This window comes from Salvia splendens, chromosome 2, assembly GCF_004379255.2.
Source record: "Salvia splendens isolate huo1 chromosome 2, SspV2, whole genome shotgun sequence".
Taxonomy (NCBI): domain Eukaryota; kingdom Viridiplantae; phylum Streptophyta; class Magnoliopsida; order Lamiales; family Lamiaceae; genus Salvia; species Salvia splendens.
The window spans coordinates 1,986,816-2,003,886 of NC_056033.1; positions in this window are offsets into that span (position 1 = coordinate 1,986,816).

Genomic DNA, 17,071 nt, shown 5'->3' on the forward strand with positions numbered 1-17,071 from the left:
TAATTAAAAACAACATACGAAAATACTAACCAGCGTTTGAAAAAATGAATCTAGACATATTGGGAGTCTGTTGTTACATAATAAAAAAAATCAACTTTATCCAAATATTCATTTTTTTCAAAATATAAATAATATCACTATCACCCATAACTAATTCCAATTCAAATAAATTACTTCCTCCATCCATGAAAATTTGTCACTTATTTCCTTTTTCATTCGTCCTTAACAATTTGTCAATTTTCAGTTTTACTATTTTTAGTAGTGGACCACATATTCCACCAACTCATTTCCAATCACATTTATAAAATTAATATATAAAATAAGGATTCACATGTCACTAACTTTTTCAACCAACTTTTTATTATGTTTCTTAAAACTCGTGTCGAATCAAGTGGTGTCAAATTATTTGGGACGAATGGAGTAATAAGTTTCTGTATTTTAGACTTTCCACCTTGTCACCAAGCCCATTCCCAAATTATTTTCATACTTAGATTTTTTCTCTTCTACAAATTAATTTTATTTTCATCTATAACATTTATTTACATCCATATCCATATAATATCTTTTTAACTAATAAAACATCGATTCTAGTGTTCCGAATGCCTAATTTACCGTGTAACACTATACCATTATTTATTTTTATTTAAAATGAATTTTTTATGGAAAAAATAAAGACAAAGATAATACTATTTGACATAGAACATTGAGAACACATAATAAAGAGGATTAACCAAATTTTTTATTTTCAAGTTGTTATAATTATTTTTTGCACTTTCACATTGAAAATCAAAAATCATGGATCCATCACTGTAGCCTATAGATGAAGACTAGTTGTCAGATATTGAAAGACTAGTAAGGAATTCAATTAGAAAAATTACCAAAGAAAAATTACATGCAAAAGACTAGTGTGGGAAAAGAAGAATAAAATGTCAAATAGAAACTAAAAAAAGTCAAAAATAATTTTACATATAATTTAAAATTAGGTAAATGTTTTATACTCCTAATTACAAAGTGTAGTATTAAATATATTATTGATACAATTTTATTATTGTATGGTATTATTTTTAATATGTGTGTAAGCTATAGCTATTACACTATATGAAATCATGTACTCCTACGATAAAATCCTTACCAACATTTTATCTGTATAAGCCTTGCACCGAGCGGAGATGTTGTAGGAAATGGGTTAGGTGATCCCTTCTGTGCACCGAATGGCTCGTGTGCATAGGACTCCGGCCACTGACTCTGTAGCTTATCTTCTATGTATATATAGTCAGCTCGATGTGGATGATGCCACATGGTTTTCACTTTTCAAATATACACACGCATTGATCATCCTATGTAGAAAGTGGAACAAAGATATGTTCGAATTTATCAATACATAAAATTCCCATTTGTTTGATTGTTTTCTTTTCTTTTCTTTTTTTGTTTTATTCCCTCTTTTCATCGACCTAAACTCGTACTCTACAAAAAAACAGCGCTTTTACTCAAGGGCGGACGCACATGGTGAGAGGGTAGGGCTTAAGCCCTTACCCAAATTTCATTTTTTGTAATTTTCTACTTCTAAATTTTTCAAAATTTTGGAAATTAACTTTAAGCCCTTACCAAATAATGCTACTGAAGAACAAATTCTCTTGGAACGGATGATTGTAGCTGAAAATTTAAAGAAGGAAAAAGTGAAAAATTGCAAAGAAAATGTACAACAATAGCGCTGTTGGATGTGAGGAAGAAAATGGGTAACTTAAAATTAAATTAACTAATATAAAAAAAAGTCAAATTGACCCACATTAATAACTTTGACACGTATTTTACTTTATGAAAAGAGACTTCAAACTTATAAAGTGCTATCAGTTTCGTTCTTTTTTCAATTAAATTTGTCTTCTTAATAAAATTTAAGTACTCTACTTGTATATTGCAATTTAAAAAAAGCAAAGGGCTTAGAGCAGCGGCATACAAAACAGTGAAAAGGAGGGTTTTAGCCTTTTGAGACATTAGAGAATTAAATTTCAAATTCTACACAAATTGTGGGGTAAAGAATTTATTAAACTTGTTAATTTTGTATTCCATCTCTTATTTTTAAATTTTTGAGAGAATAGTTGCAAGCATGTAAAACAATTATAACAATGGTTATTTTTTGAAGTTGAGTTTTTTTAGTTAATGATATAGTCTTTTGTTATTTTTATTAGATATATTTTGGACTAGTTTGTAAATATATATGCATTTTTTTATACACTAGTTGTTAGGATTGCGATGATTGACAATTTTTTTCTCATTCTCTTTTCCTTTATTATTTATAGGTTCCACCATCTATGACACAGTTTCAACTATTTTTTCTTTTTGTCTCATATTTTATTAATTACGCGTTAAAACTCTTGTCAATCATAAATGACTTATTTATATGGGACGTAGGGAGTATATATAGTGGAGCCCAGCCCCTACATCCAATTTTTTCTGCGTCCGCCCCTGCTTTTACTCATATATATCAGCAACATATTATTATCGAGCTTATATTTATTTACAATATTGTCAATGGAAGAACTTTAAATGAAATTTAAAAATTAATTAACTAAATCTTGGTACATTTATTAAAATATTTCAAATATATATTTTTCCTAATATATAAATTGAATAAGATTCGGAATACTTTGTTATTAAGAAATGAATTTATGAATCATTAAAATATTACTCAACTGTAAAAATGAATGTAGACGCAGAAGTGTGAACGTAAAAAAATAACTTTATCCAAAAACTAGCTTATGACTTAAATGCATGTTCCAATAATATTCAAAACCTCAAAATGTATCTTTTGACGATTAAAAAATGGAGTAACTTTTTCCAAAAACTAGCCCCGACTTAAATGCACCCTTAACTAAATATCCAATTCCAATTCAAATAAAAACAACACACATAAATATTAATCAGCGTTTAAAAAATGAAACTAGACATATTGGAAGTCTATTGTTACATAATAAAAAAATAACTTTATCCAGATCTTTATTTTTTCAAAATATAGAAAAAATATCACTGTCACCTGTTGGTTTCTGGGATTACAAGATAACAAAACCGGGCGTAATACAACCCAAAAGAAAGAAAAGGAGAAACTGAACTAAATGAAATTACAACGTAAGAATTCTAAACAAAGAACCGTGAACTAAGTTTAGCCGAGTCAAGGAGGCCTCTTCCCGCAAGACGAGATACGCCCCGGTAGTGCTCTTCGGTTTGGCGTGTCGTCCTCAAAGGTAAAACGGCTACGTCTCTATTGATGCAGCACCGCAATCAGTAGAGCTCCGGCGAACTGGATGGAGAAGAGGGCAGGGCTTCGACAGAAAGACAATGCAGAGAGATGGAGAGAGCTTATGATGCAGAATGCTTGTATGTGTTGTGTACTAATGCAGTGGTATGACTAGCCTATTTATAGGCCAAGCCACCATGCAGGGTCAACCAGCCATTGAAGGCTCATCATGGCCAATTCGTAACCGACGTCGGTTACAGGCGTGTGGCAGGAGTGTGCCTTTCGCATGTGCAGCGTGTGGATTTCTCACGTGGCAGCCGTGACTGTGCCTCGCTTGACGACGTGTCAAGCCACTTGGATTGCTGACTCGGCGATGGTCCAAAAAGAATAGTTTGGGCCAAGCCCCAAGCCCAAAGACCACCCAAAGACCAATTGCCAAGATCCAAGATCAAGATCAAGATCAAGATCGAGATCGAGATCGGGCTTGGGCTCGGGCTCGAGGCCAGCGGCCCGCGCCCACGCCCACGCCCACGAGCACGGGCACGGGCTCGGGCGGGGCGGGCGGCGCTCGCGTGTGCGCGCGTGTGGGCTTTTTCACCCATCTTGATCCACTATAATATTAAGTAACATAAAGTCACTTAATTTAAACACATTAAAAGATGTGTTACTTCTCCAATGTGGGATAATTAACACTTAGTTAATTATTCCCTAAGCTCACACTTAAAGCTTTAATTAAAAGCTAATTATGCCCAACTTTAATCTACTATTTCTCACTCACCGGAAATCGGATTAGAGAAAGTGAATATACTACATTTATCTACGTAAAATGTAGAACGACGCTATATCATTTAATTTCACAAAATTAAATGTCTCGTCACATTTATTGTTTGGTCAAAACCATTGACCGGGCATATTTAATCCATGATTTTTACAATCCCCCACATGAGTGGAAATAGCCAAATGCATATGCATGCAGACACAAGCTCAACCCTCGAGAGGTATATAAGCATAAGGATAGGTAGTTGTTGACTTTGAACCTTCCATAGTCGACACCATCGGATAAACAGACGGCTTAGTAGCGCGATGCTTTGAACTAATCCCCCACAGCGTGCACCGAGACAATGGTGTTAACGCTTAAACGCCTCAACCTCATCCGTTCTCATGTTTTGTGTCCATTGCGGTCTTGGACACCACTTTGGATTCATAAGTACTTTTTTATGAAGCGACCACACTTCGCACTTACATAGGTGATTCTTAGTCAAGTATCTTGCCATACTTGGTCTCTTTGAGAACTCCATCTCTTTGAGATCCTTAAGAACCATTAAAAGTCATAGACTTAGCCTTTACCACTAGGCAAGTTCTCCAACACTCTATTGCTCTTAGGGAATAGATATAGTTGAGTGTTTCTCTTAAACTCTCATAGCTTAGTTGTCCCTTTGAACCAAGTTCTTGGGATCTCCAGTCATCATTGTTGGGTTACCACTATGATAATTCTTTAGTTAGTGGATTTCAAACCCATTCCCTCTAGCAACTTATTCATTTGATCACGGTTTAACCCTTTGGTTAGCGGATCCGCTAGATTATCTATTGACTTCAAATAGTCAATTGTAATTACCCCTGTTGTGATCAAATGTCTCACGGTGTTATGTCGTCGACGGATATGTCGAGACTTACCGTTATAGAAGCCATTGTTTGCCCTTCCAATAGCCGCTTGGCTATCGCAGTGGATCAGATATCCAATTTGCATCACAGTACCCTTCAAGTACCATCCCCAATAGTAAAGACGTATCCACTTGTTGAAAGTGAGTCTTTATTATCAGATATCCAATTTGCATCACAGTACCCTTCAAGTACCGGGGGTATCTCGAGAAGTGTAGCCCATGATTTTGAGTATGTTTTAAATATCTCAAAACCCTCAAAAGAGCTCTCCAATGCTCTTTGCTTGGATTGCTCGTGTAACGACTCAATTTGTTCACGGCACAAGCAATGTCAGGTCGAGTGCAATTAGTCAAGTACATAATGCACCCGATGACCCGTGCATATTCTTCTTGTGCAACGGGCTCGCCTTTGTTCTTGCTCAAGTGAACGTCGAGTTCAATTGGAGTCTTAACCGGTGCGCCATCATAGGCTTTGAATTTATTCAATATCTTCTCAACATAATGTGATTGTGTTAAGATGATTCCATCATTCGTTCTTAGAATCTTCATTCCAAGAATTACATCGGCTAGACCCATGTCTTTCATGTCAAAATTTCTTTTTAACATGGCATTTGTATCGTTAATTACTTGAGTGTTGCTACCCAAGATTAACATATCATCAACGTATAGACACACTATAACATGACCGTTATTAGTGCTTTTGATGTAGACACATTTGTCACACTCGTTGATTTTAAACCCATTTGATAACATCACATTATCAAACTTCAAGTGTCACTGCAATGGCGCTTGTTTCAATCCATATAGAGACTTTACGAGCTTGCATACCTTTTTCTCTTGTCCAGGTACTACAAACCCTTCGGGTTGTTCCATATAGATTTCATCTTCTAGTTCACCATTTAGAAACGCGGTCTTTACATCCATTTGATGAATCTCAAGATTGTGCAATGCAGCAATAGCGAGAAGCACTCGGATAGATGTAATCCTTGTTACAGGTGAATAGGTATCGAAGAAGTCATGTCCTTCCTTTTGTTTAAAACTCTTTACTACTAGTCGGGCTTTATACTTATCAACTGTTCCATCGGCCTTAAATTTCCTTTTAAGGACCCATTTGCAACCTAGAGGTTTCGCACCTTCAGGTAGATCAACCAACACCCACGTGTGGTTTAGCAAAATTGAATCAATTCCGCTTTGAACAGCTTCTTTCCAATGCAACCCGTCTGGGCCATCGAAGGCTACTTTTATAGATGTCGGTTCTTCATCTAACATAAAAGCAATGTAGTCAGGACCAAATGTTTTTGGTGTTCTGACCCTATTACCACGTCTTAGTACTGTATCATTCGGATCGGGCCTTGCACGCTTGTGCGATTTAGGTTCCTCATCCGCTGATTTAGAGCTAGTGGCTTCTTCTTCCACTGGTTTAGAACTAGTGGCCTCTTCTTCAATTCTTGTCTCAGAATTGGTTACGACCTTTTCTTTGTCTTTGCAAGGAAATGTATTTTCGAGGAATACGGCATTCCTTGACTCAATTGTTGTCCCTACTGTTATAGTCGATATTTCAGACTTGTGAACAATAAATCGATATGCACTACTGTTAAGTGCATATCCAATGAAGATGCAATCAACCGTTTTAGGTCCAATTGTAACTTTTTTGGGCGGAGGAACCATCACCTTTGCCAAACACCCCCACACTTTGAGGTATTTGTAGGATGGCTTCCTTCCCTTCCACAACTCATAAGGAGTAACATCTTTTCCTTTGAGAGGGATTTTATTCAAGATATAGTTGGCTGTCAAAACAGCTTCCCCCACATGTTATGTGGTAATCCTGAAGTCAGTAGCAGTGCATTCATCATCTCTTTTAGAGTACGATTTTTGCGCTCTGCAACACCATTAGATTGTGGTGAATATGGAGCAGTTGTTTGATGAATTATGCCACTTGCGTTGCATAACTCCTCAAACGGGGCAACATATTCTCCTCCTCTATCGCTTCGAATCGTTTTGATTTTACAACCAAGTTGATTCTCAACTTCGTTCTTATAATTTTTGAACGCTTCTATTGCTTCATCTTTACTTCTTAAAAGATAAATGTAGCAATACCTTGTGCAATCATCTATGAAAGTGATAAAGTACTTTTTACCACCTCTAGTTTGCACCATCTTTAAATCACATACATCCGTGTGAATTAATTCAAGGGGTTTTGTGCTTCGTTCAACCGAATGAAACGGCAACTTAGTCATTTTTGCTTCAAGACAAATTTCACATTTATCTTGGGTATCCACTTCATTAGCCTTTAGTAAATCTAAGTTTACTAATCTTTTAATGGCTTTTGAATTTACATGTCCCAATCTACAATGCCACAAATTTGAAGACTCGGTCAAATAAGATGAAGTAGATGCTTTATTATTATTGGCCAAAGGCTTTGCAACACTACGAGTTGCCACACTAAGCTTGAAAAGCTCGTCGGTTACATAACCTTTTCCGAGGGATTTTCCAAACTTATACAAGACAAACCTATCAGACTCAAATACAAGTTTAAACCCCTTATTAACTAGTATTGATACTGACATTAGGTTCTTGCGGATGTCCGGGACATGCAGCACATCCTTCAAAGTGATAGTTAGGCCAGACGTCATCATGAGAATCACGTTGCTAACGCCGAGGACTTCGGACGATGCTTGATTCCCCATGTTGATCTTCCTCCCTTCAACAGCAGTGTAAGAGGCAAACTTGCTCCTATCTGAGCAGACATGAGCAGTAGCGCCGGTGTCGATGTACCAGCCACCCTTGTTATCAACAAGGTTAACCTCTTCAGTGACCACAGCAATGAGGTCATTCTCATCCCAGTCCTTGAAGTCCTTTTCAACGACGTGGGCGGCTTCTTCTTCTTGCTGCGGCAGTCTTTAGCAAAGTGGCCAGTTTTGCCACACTTGTAGCATTCGCCTTCAAACATCTTTGGAGGCTGCTTTCCTTCCCTTTGTCACTTGGACGGTTTGGGCGAGGGCGTTTGTTGGAGGGACCGCCCCGCTCCAACAGATTGGCTTTGGCTTCAAGTGGGGTGAAGCCCTTAGCCTTTTGGTCACTTTTGCGCACATCAGCCTCTATGCGCAACTTCACGATCAAGTCTTCAAGGGTCATCTGCTTTCGCTTGTGCTTGAGATAACTCTTGAAGTCCTTCCAACTGGGAGGAAGCTTGTCAATGATCGTGCACCTTAGGAACTTATCGGGCAAGGTCATCCCTTCAGCCACTAATGAGTGGATGATCATTTGGAGCTCTTGGACTTGCTCCATGACAGGTCGAGAATCGACCATTTTGTAGTCCATAAACTTGGATGCTACAACCTGTTCAGTCCCTGCAGCATTATCTATGCTATATTTCATTTCTAGGCTTTCCCACATTTGTTTAGATGTGGTTACATTGGAGTATACATTGTACAAACTATCATCTAAAGCACTTAGAATGAAATTTTTACAAAGGTAATCTCCTTTCCTCCAAGCTTCATAATCTGCCATGACTTCGAGCCTAGTCTCTTGGTCGCTTGGGACGGGCAGCTCGTTCTCCGTGAGGAAGTTGGCGACGCCCAATGTTGTCAAGTAGAACAACATCTTTTGGTACCACCTCTTGAAGTCGGATCCTCCAAACTTGGGTGGTTTCTTGGCAGGTGGCATCATTCTTGGTGCCAAAGGTGCCGCAGTTGGTCCTTGGAAGGAACCAATTCCGTTGCCCCCGAAGGAGCCAACAACATGGTTGGGCATAGGGCCCCCACCATTCATGTTGGGCATAGAGCCCGCCATGGTCGTACCAGCCCCGAAGGCACTAGCACCCGCATGAGATCCGAAGGCCCCAGCATTCGTGTGAGACCCGAAGGCCCCAGCACTCGATCCATTAAAGGATCCGAAGGAACCACTAAAAGTGGAACCAACCGAACCACCAAAGGTGGAACCAGTGGACGCCCCGAAAGGGTTGTCCCAAGCCCAAGGGACAGTGGATGAGGCGGCTGGGAAGCCGGAGGTTGGCATCATCGAGGGAATCGATGAAGTGTTGACCGGTCCAGTGGTCGCCATGGTGGAAGGAATGGCGGCGGTGGTGGCGGCAGCAGTGGTGTTGGATTCCGTCGACATCTCCAGCAAAGGTGTTTTAAGTTTCGAAATTATTAAGTTCAGTTCAAAGGTCCAAATCCCTTCAAAGGCAAGTTATCTCGTCTTGCGATTGTTGGTTTCTGGGATTACAAGATAATAAAACCGGGCGTAATACAACCCAAAAGAAAGAAAAGGAGAAACTGAACTAAATGAAATTACAACGTAAGAATTCGAAACAAAGAACCGTGAACTAAGTTTAGCCGAGTCGAGGAGGCCTCTTCCCGCAAGACGAGATAAGCCCCGGTAGTGCTCTTCGGTTTGGCGTGTCGTCCCCAAAGGTAAAACGGCTACGTCTCTATTGATGCAGCACCGCAATCAGTAGAGCTCCGGCGAACTGGATGGAGGAGAGGGCAGAGCTTCGACAGAAAGACAATGCAGAGAGAGGGAGAGAGCTTATGATGCAGAATGCTTGTATGTGTTGTGTACTAATGCAGTGGTATGGCTAGCTTATTTATAGGCCAAGCCACCATGCAGGGTCAACCAGCCATTGAAGGCTCATCATGGCCAATTCATAACCGACGTCGGTTACAGGCGTGTGGCAGGAGTGTGCCTTTCGCATGTGGAGCGTGTGGATTTCTCACGTGGCAGCCGTGACTGTGCCTCGCTTGACGACGTGTCAAGCCACTTGGATTGCTGGCTCGGCGATGGTCCAAAAAGAATAGTTTGCCCCAAGCCCAAAGACCACCCAAAGACCAATTGCCAAGATCCAAGTCCAAGATCGAGATCGAGATCGGGCTCGGGCTCGAGGCCCGCGGCCCGCGCCCACGGGCTCGGGCGGGGCGGGCGGCGCGCGCGTGTGGGCTTTTTCACCCATCTTGATCCACTATAATTATTAAGTAACATAAAGTCACTTAATTTAAACACATTAAAAGATGTGTTACTTCTCCAATGTGGGATAATTAACACTTAGTTAATTATTCCCTAAGCTCACACTTAAAGCTTTAATTAAAAGCTATTATGCCCAACTTTAATACACTATTTCTCACTCACCGGAAATCGGATTAGAGAAAGTGAATATACTACATTTATCTACGTAAAATGTAGAACGACGCTATATCATTTAATTTCACAAAATTAAATGTCTCGTCACATTTATTGTTTGGTCAAAACCATTAACCAGACATATTTAATCCATGATTTTTACATCACCCATGACTAATTCCAATTCAAGTAAATTAATAAAGTTTTGTATGTCAGAGTTTGATCTTGCAAATGTTTTAATAAAATTCATCCGTGGCCCGGTGATGGAAATCCACCTTGGCTAACCAAGCCCATTCCCAAATTCTTTTCATACTTTGATTCTCTCTTCTACAAATTCATTTTATTTTCATTCATAGTAGTACTCCTATCATTTATTTATATCCATATCCATATACTAATATCTTTTTAACTACTATTTGAACATCGATTCTAGTGTTCCAAATGCATAATTTAATAATTCATCTTTTATGTAGCACTATACAATAATTTGTTTTTATTTAAAATGAAGTTGTTTCACGGAACAAATAAAGACAAAGATACTACTGTTTGATAGAACAATTGAAAAAGCAGAACAAAAAGGATTGACCAAAATTTTAAGTTTCAATTTATTACTATATGTTTTCACCGCCGTATCAAAAATCATGGATCCACCACTATAATAGAAGATCAATTGTCAAATATAAAAAGACTAGTAAGGAATTCAATTAGAAAATTAACCAAAGAAGAATATTGCAAAAGATTAGTTTGAAATGTCAAATTCAGGATTAGAAACTTAAAAAGTCAAAAATAATTTTACGTATAATTTAAAATTAGGTTTTAATGTTTTGTATTAATTTTAAAATGTATAGTAGTATTAAATTTATTATCGAGTTCAACTTCCAATAGGTTGGAAAAATCGACCACATACAAAATCAGCGTGCAATATGATGAATTTTCAGCCCACTTCCTTCTTTTTTTATCGGGGTTCTCAGGCCTCGATTCGTGTGCACAACACATTCTCAATCACCCTCCTTGACACTTTCCTTTCGGGCATTCACAATGGCTTTCGCCCTGCCATAGCCCAGCCACAAACTCCTCCTACCACATTATCAGCACTAAAAATCCTCCTGTCACATCATCAGGACAAGCAAATAGCCCAGCAATAGCCTAGCCACATCACTCCTAATTATATAAAACAAATAATTGACAATCACACAAAATACGAAATTAAATTTACGACACATATACGGGGAAAATTCAATAATATTATTTAAATTTAAAAAAAAATACATTAATTTTAAAAAATTTACATTAAAAAATATACATTAATTTTAAAAAATTTACATTATTTAAAAAAACCCCGACCTCCGCCTCACTCCTCGTCTCCGTCGCCCTCGTCTCCACCGTCACCGTCGCCGCCGCCTCCGTCTCCGCCGGACCCGTGCCCCCCGTCTTCAAATCATCATGCATGCTCACGAGCAATGCGTGAAGAAAACTCTTCTCCTCGGAGTTCGTCGCCACCCGCCATTCGGCTAACGTCTTGACCATCTGAGTGATCATTTGTTGACGCGCGAAGAATTTGAGATCCTTTGTCAACTGACCAAGGGGGATGCCGACTGGACCTCCTGGGACCCCCGGCGCACCCCCTCGCCTCCCGTTGCGCCCGTCTTTGACCAACAGGGCGAGTTCGGCGAGCGAACGATGGAGGGGACGGGAGCTCCTGCGCACCCTCGGAGAGGTCATGGGAACCGCCGCTGCTGCCGCTGTAATCACCGGTATAGTTCAGCCGTTGCTTCTTCGGCCAGCCAGCGTCGACACCTGCCCGGAACTTCTCGGAGTCGTTCAGCACCTCATAGCAGTTCCAGTAGGTGAACTCCTTATACAAGCCAGCAGTCATCCTCCGTTTGGCCACATCTCTGCATACGGAGGGCGTTGGCGTAAAAGCCCGCAAATCGGGAAACCGCAGCCCTGATTCGGTCCCATCTCTTCCGGCACTCCTCCCCGTTGCGCGGCCTCCCCTCCGGGCAAAATGTCTTGTAGGTTGCTGTTATTTTAGCTCACATGTTGACGATCCTCTGATTGTTCGAAGTGAGGGGATCATCGCAAACACTCACACACGCCTTGGACAGCGCGACGTTCTCCGCATCCATCCACTTCCTCCGTAACGAGCTGTCGTCCTCAACCGGCTGCGACTACTCGCCGATCCTCTTGACCTTCCCATTGCCCTTCTTCTTTGGGGGGCCCGACCCCTGCATCATCTGCATCCCGGGTGCTCACCCCCGCATACTCCCCCTGCCATACTCTCCCGGCTGCCATTCAGGGCATCATCTGCTGCCACGGGTACATGTTGTAGTACCCAGGCATCGGATCCCATCCACCTCCCACTGGTACCAGGGGAGTTTGAGACCAGCTTGTCATTGGAGTACCTTTGTTGTTGTTCTCCATTTTACGTTGTTGATCTTGTACAAAAGTTAAGATATAGAGCTCGTTAAAACAAGTGGTGCGAATGAAAATGAAGTTCAAAGCGTGTATATATAGTGTTTTGAAAAATATATATATATATATATATCGCTAGCCGATTTTTTCGCCGAAATGGCGCTGGCCGGTTACAATGGTTCAGCGAGCGAACCGGCGAGCGCCGGATATCGGCTAGCCAATCCGCTCGCCGCCGTTGTGGATGCTTTTAGATTTCTCTTTCATTCTCTGGCACGTAGTCGAGTTCACATCAATGATTAATATTCGGTCCGATTTAATAAATAATCAAGTAAAGGTCAAAAGTGATCCTAAGCATAGGTTCATTTTACTATTTTGGTCCCAGATATTACATTTTGAATTATTGCATCCTATATATTTTAACTCGGACCACAATCAATCAAAAATAGATGGATCCGTCAAATATTAACGGTCAACGGGTATTTACCACTTTTGACCTTTATGTTTAGGACCATATTTCAACCAGGGCCGTATTCAGATCCGTCAAAATCGTAAAACAATCATATATTTAGGACCAGTCTTGACCTTTATTCTAAATAAAATCTAAATAAAATGATCAAAGCCTAAAGTTCTAAACTCAAATATTTGGACAGTAGTGAGTAATAATAGTACTACATTTATTTACTTATATTAGCATACTGACTAATATTCATGTTTTGTCATTAAAAGTCTGGTTTTTATCATTTATGTTTCACACTAAATCTGAGTCTATTTCTCAACCTTATATTTCATTAACTCATTCTAAACTTATAATTGCATTTTAATATAAAAAATGTAACTTACCTTCCTCTCATTTATTCCAATTAGACACAATCAAGTAATTTGTTAAAACTTGTGTAGCAAACAATTGAGATGTGAGATGTGACCATTGAACATACAACGAAAGCCTTCAACCAAGATAACCACTACTAATACAAAAATGTTATTACTATTGTTTACAAAATCTATTTTGTTATATATCTTTCATAGTATTTCCTCGGTTCCTTATTAATAGAGTCATTTCTTTTCGTTACGAAGTTTAAGAATAGTGTGTTAAGAGCATCCACAATGGCGCCTAGCGCACCGCCTAGCCGAGCGCCGGCGCTAGGCGGTCGCTAGGCGAACCATTGCAGCGTCCGAAAACCGCCCAGCGGTTTTTCGGAAATCAAAATCGCCCAGCGCTGGGCGGTCAACGACCGCTGGGCTATGCGCTGGGCGGTCCGCTAGGCGCCATTGCAGCGCCCGGATCGCCAAGCGCATAGCCCAGCGGATTTTTTTATTTTTTTTTTAAATTTTCGAAACGCTATATATACGCGATTTGCACTTCATTTTCATTCGCACCACTTGTATTAACGAGTATTCTCTCTTTCTTAATTTCTGTACAAGATCAACACCGAGTAATGGATCTGAACAACGAACCTAGTTCAGGGACGAGCGGTTCTCAAACTCCCCCAATCCCCGTTGGAGGCGGATGGAATCAGATGACCGGGTACTATAACATGTACCCATGGCAGCAGATGCTACCCGGGATGCCGACTGGAGGGAGTCCGCCGGGGGGGTTCCCGGCGATGCCGGGTTGGGCACCCAATATGCAGATGATGCCGGGGTGGGCACCCAATATGCAGATGATGCCCGGGGGAGGTTCGGCGATGCAGGGGACGCCGGGGGGAGTACCGGCAGCGCAGGTGCCGCGGGGGGACGTCTACCGCCCCAGTTTTGATTTTTTGACTGCTTCGTCGGACACATCGACCCCAACGGAGGCGCAGTTCACGCCGACCGGTTTTGATGATTTTTCGTTGTCGGATTTGGGGTTCGATACTCTCGGAGTTCCGGAAACTCCCGTTCATACGAGGCGAGCAGTGCAGGGTAGTGGCGCCCCAAAGAAGAAGGGCAAGGGAAAGAAGGTCGGGGAGTCGTCGCAGCCGGGTGGGGATGACCCCACGGTACGGAGAAGGTGGACGGACGAGGAGAACGTTGCGCTGGCAAAGGCGTGGGTGAGTGTTTGCGACGATCCTCTGGTTTCTAATAACCAGAGGATCGTCAACGTGTGGGGCAAGGTAGCAGCAGCCTACCAGCGGTTTTGCCCGGAGGGGAGGCCACACAACGGGGAGGATTGCCGGAAGGGGTGGAACCGAATCATGGCTGCCGTCTCCCGATTTTCGGGTTTGTACGCCAACGCCCTCCGCATGCAGAGCAGTGGCCAAACGGAGGACGACTGCAGGAGGATAGCGGAGAAAGCCTTCCCCCAGCCCGGGTTGTATAAGGACTTCACCTACTGGAACTGCTATCTTGTGCTGAACGACTCCGAGAAATTCCGAGTAGGAGTCGACTCTGGCTGGCCGAAGAAGCAACGATTGAACTATACCGGAGATTTCAGCGGCAGCAGCGGTGGTTCCCACGACCTCCCCGAGACTGCCCAGGAGGTCCCGACCCCTCGTTCGTTCGGCCGCCGACCTCGCCCCGCTGGGCAAAAGCGGGCGCAGCGGGAGGCGAGGGGGGCCGCCGGGGCATCCCAGGAGGTCCAGTCGGCATCCCCTATTGACCGCCAGTCTACAGAGGATCTCAAGTACTTCGCGCGTCAACAAACGCGCCAGATGATGGTGAAGACGTTAGCCGAATGGTGAGCGGCGACGGACCCCCAGGAGAAGAGATTCCTCTTCACATTGCTCGAGAGCATGAATGACGATCTGCGTGGAGGCGGCGGCGGCGGTGGCAGCGGAGGCGGCGGTGACAGCGCCGGTGGCGGCGACGGTGGCGACGGCGACGACGGTGGCGACGGCGACGACGGAGGCGAGTGAGCCGACGAGTGATTTTTTTTAATTAATGTAATTTTTTTCTAATGTAATTTTTTTTATTAATGTACTTTTTAAACATTTTCGGACCTTTTTTAATTTATTGTACTTTTTTTAAAATTAAAATCGTATTATTAATGTTTTCCGTAATTGTCTCGTAAATTAAATTCCGTATATTGTGTTATTAGTGATGTGGCAATTGATGTGGCTGGGCTATTTGTGATATGGCTAGGCTATGGCTGGGCTATTTCTGATGTGGCAGGAGGATTTTTAGTATTGATGATGTGGCAGGAGGAGTTTGTGGCTGGGCTATGCCTGGGCTATTGCTGGGCTATCACCACTGTGGATGCTCTAAGTGGATGGTGAATTAAAGTAAGAGAGATGGTTATTTTTTAAAAAAAATAGAATTGAGTCAACTATTATTATGAAACTTCTCTAAATAGTAAAATAACTCTATTAACATAGAACCGGACGGGGAGTACTATATAAAATGTTCTTCACGCCTCCTATTTTTAATATCTAAAAGATATGAGCTAGAATTCCTAGAAACAAAATTGTTGATTATTGAGTCACTCAATAACAAATTCCTAATTAATGAAAAGCTGCTGAACAAACAAAACCATCAAAACACAAACAAAGCAAGTCCAATGAAATGTTAGAGATGTATATAATTAGTTAATTATTTAATGAGAAGGCAGTTTGGAGAAAATTAACCATCCTTTATCATCACCGTAAGAAGGCAGCAATGACATGCAATGATAATATCTATGGAATACCACCGTATCTCTATTATTTAGTTAATTTAGTGATTTTATATATCTTTTTTATATAATTATGATATTTATTTTTTAATCATTAAGTTAGGTTACTCCTATTATAAATAGTAGCCTTTGTTATCTTTTGAATCAATTCATTGAAAAAATGCAATTTATCTTTTTATCGTCTTTTACTTTTATTTACTTTCTTTGCAAATTCATCTCGCCAAACCCTAATTGGCCAAGAAATCTAGGCTGCTCGACGGGGAGACCCCGCGAACGAACCTAACCCATCTCCGGTAATCTCTCGTTGCCGGAACCGATACGAGTACCCTCGTATCATCTTGTGCTTTCATTGAGAGCCCAAACAGCTCGAAGTGGTGATAGGGAAACGAACTCGCCGTGACCAACGAGTGCGTTTGGGACCTCTCGGAGTAGTGGCCGGGCAAAGAATCCGTCGGGACTAACGTGGCCGTGACCAACGAAAACTCGGAGTGGTGGCCTAGCAAAGATAACAAAGACTCCTATTTATACTAGGAGTAACCTAATTTAATGATAAGAAATGAATATTCTAATTATATAAAAAAATATATAAAATCACTAATTAACTAAATAATAGAGATATGGTGGTATTCCATAGATATTATCATGCAACTCCAGTTTGCTTAGCGTTTTGTCCCACTTCATTAAGAAACACAGACGACCAAGTATAAATCATAATTTAATTAGTTATTTAATAATCAAAATAATTAAATATTAAGTATTTGTATTTGTTTTGGGTCATCTTGCAAACATAAAAAAACTAAGAAACGTACCCAAAATTGATTGTGAAACCTTATAAACCAGACATTATTGTAGTAACTCAAAATAGATCAAAATTTAGATAAAAACACCCAAGATAAGATGCCTAATTAAGTAATGAATTAATCTGCCCAAAACAAACAGGCTTAATACGTGGGAACAATCAGTTGGCCCAATACAGCCAGCCCAACCGTTATTTACCATCGAAATAGATGTTATTATAACTATTAACTATAGATGGCGTTATAGTGCAAATATATTTCA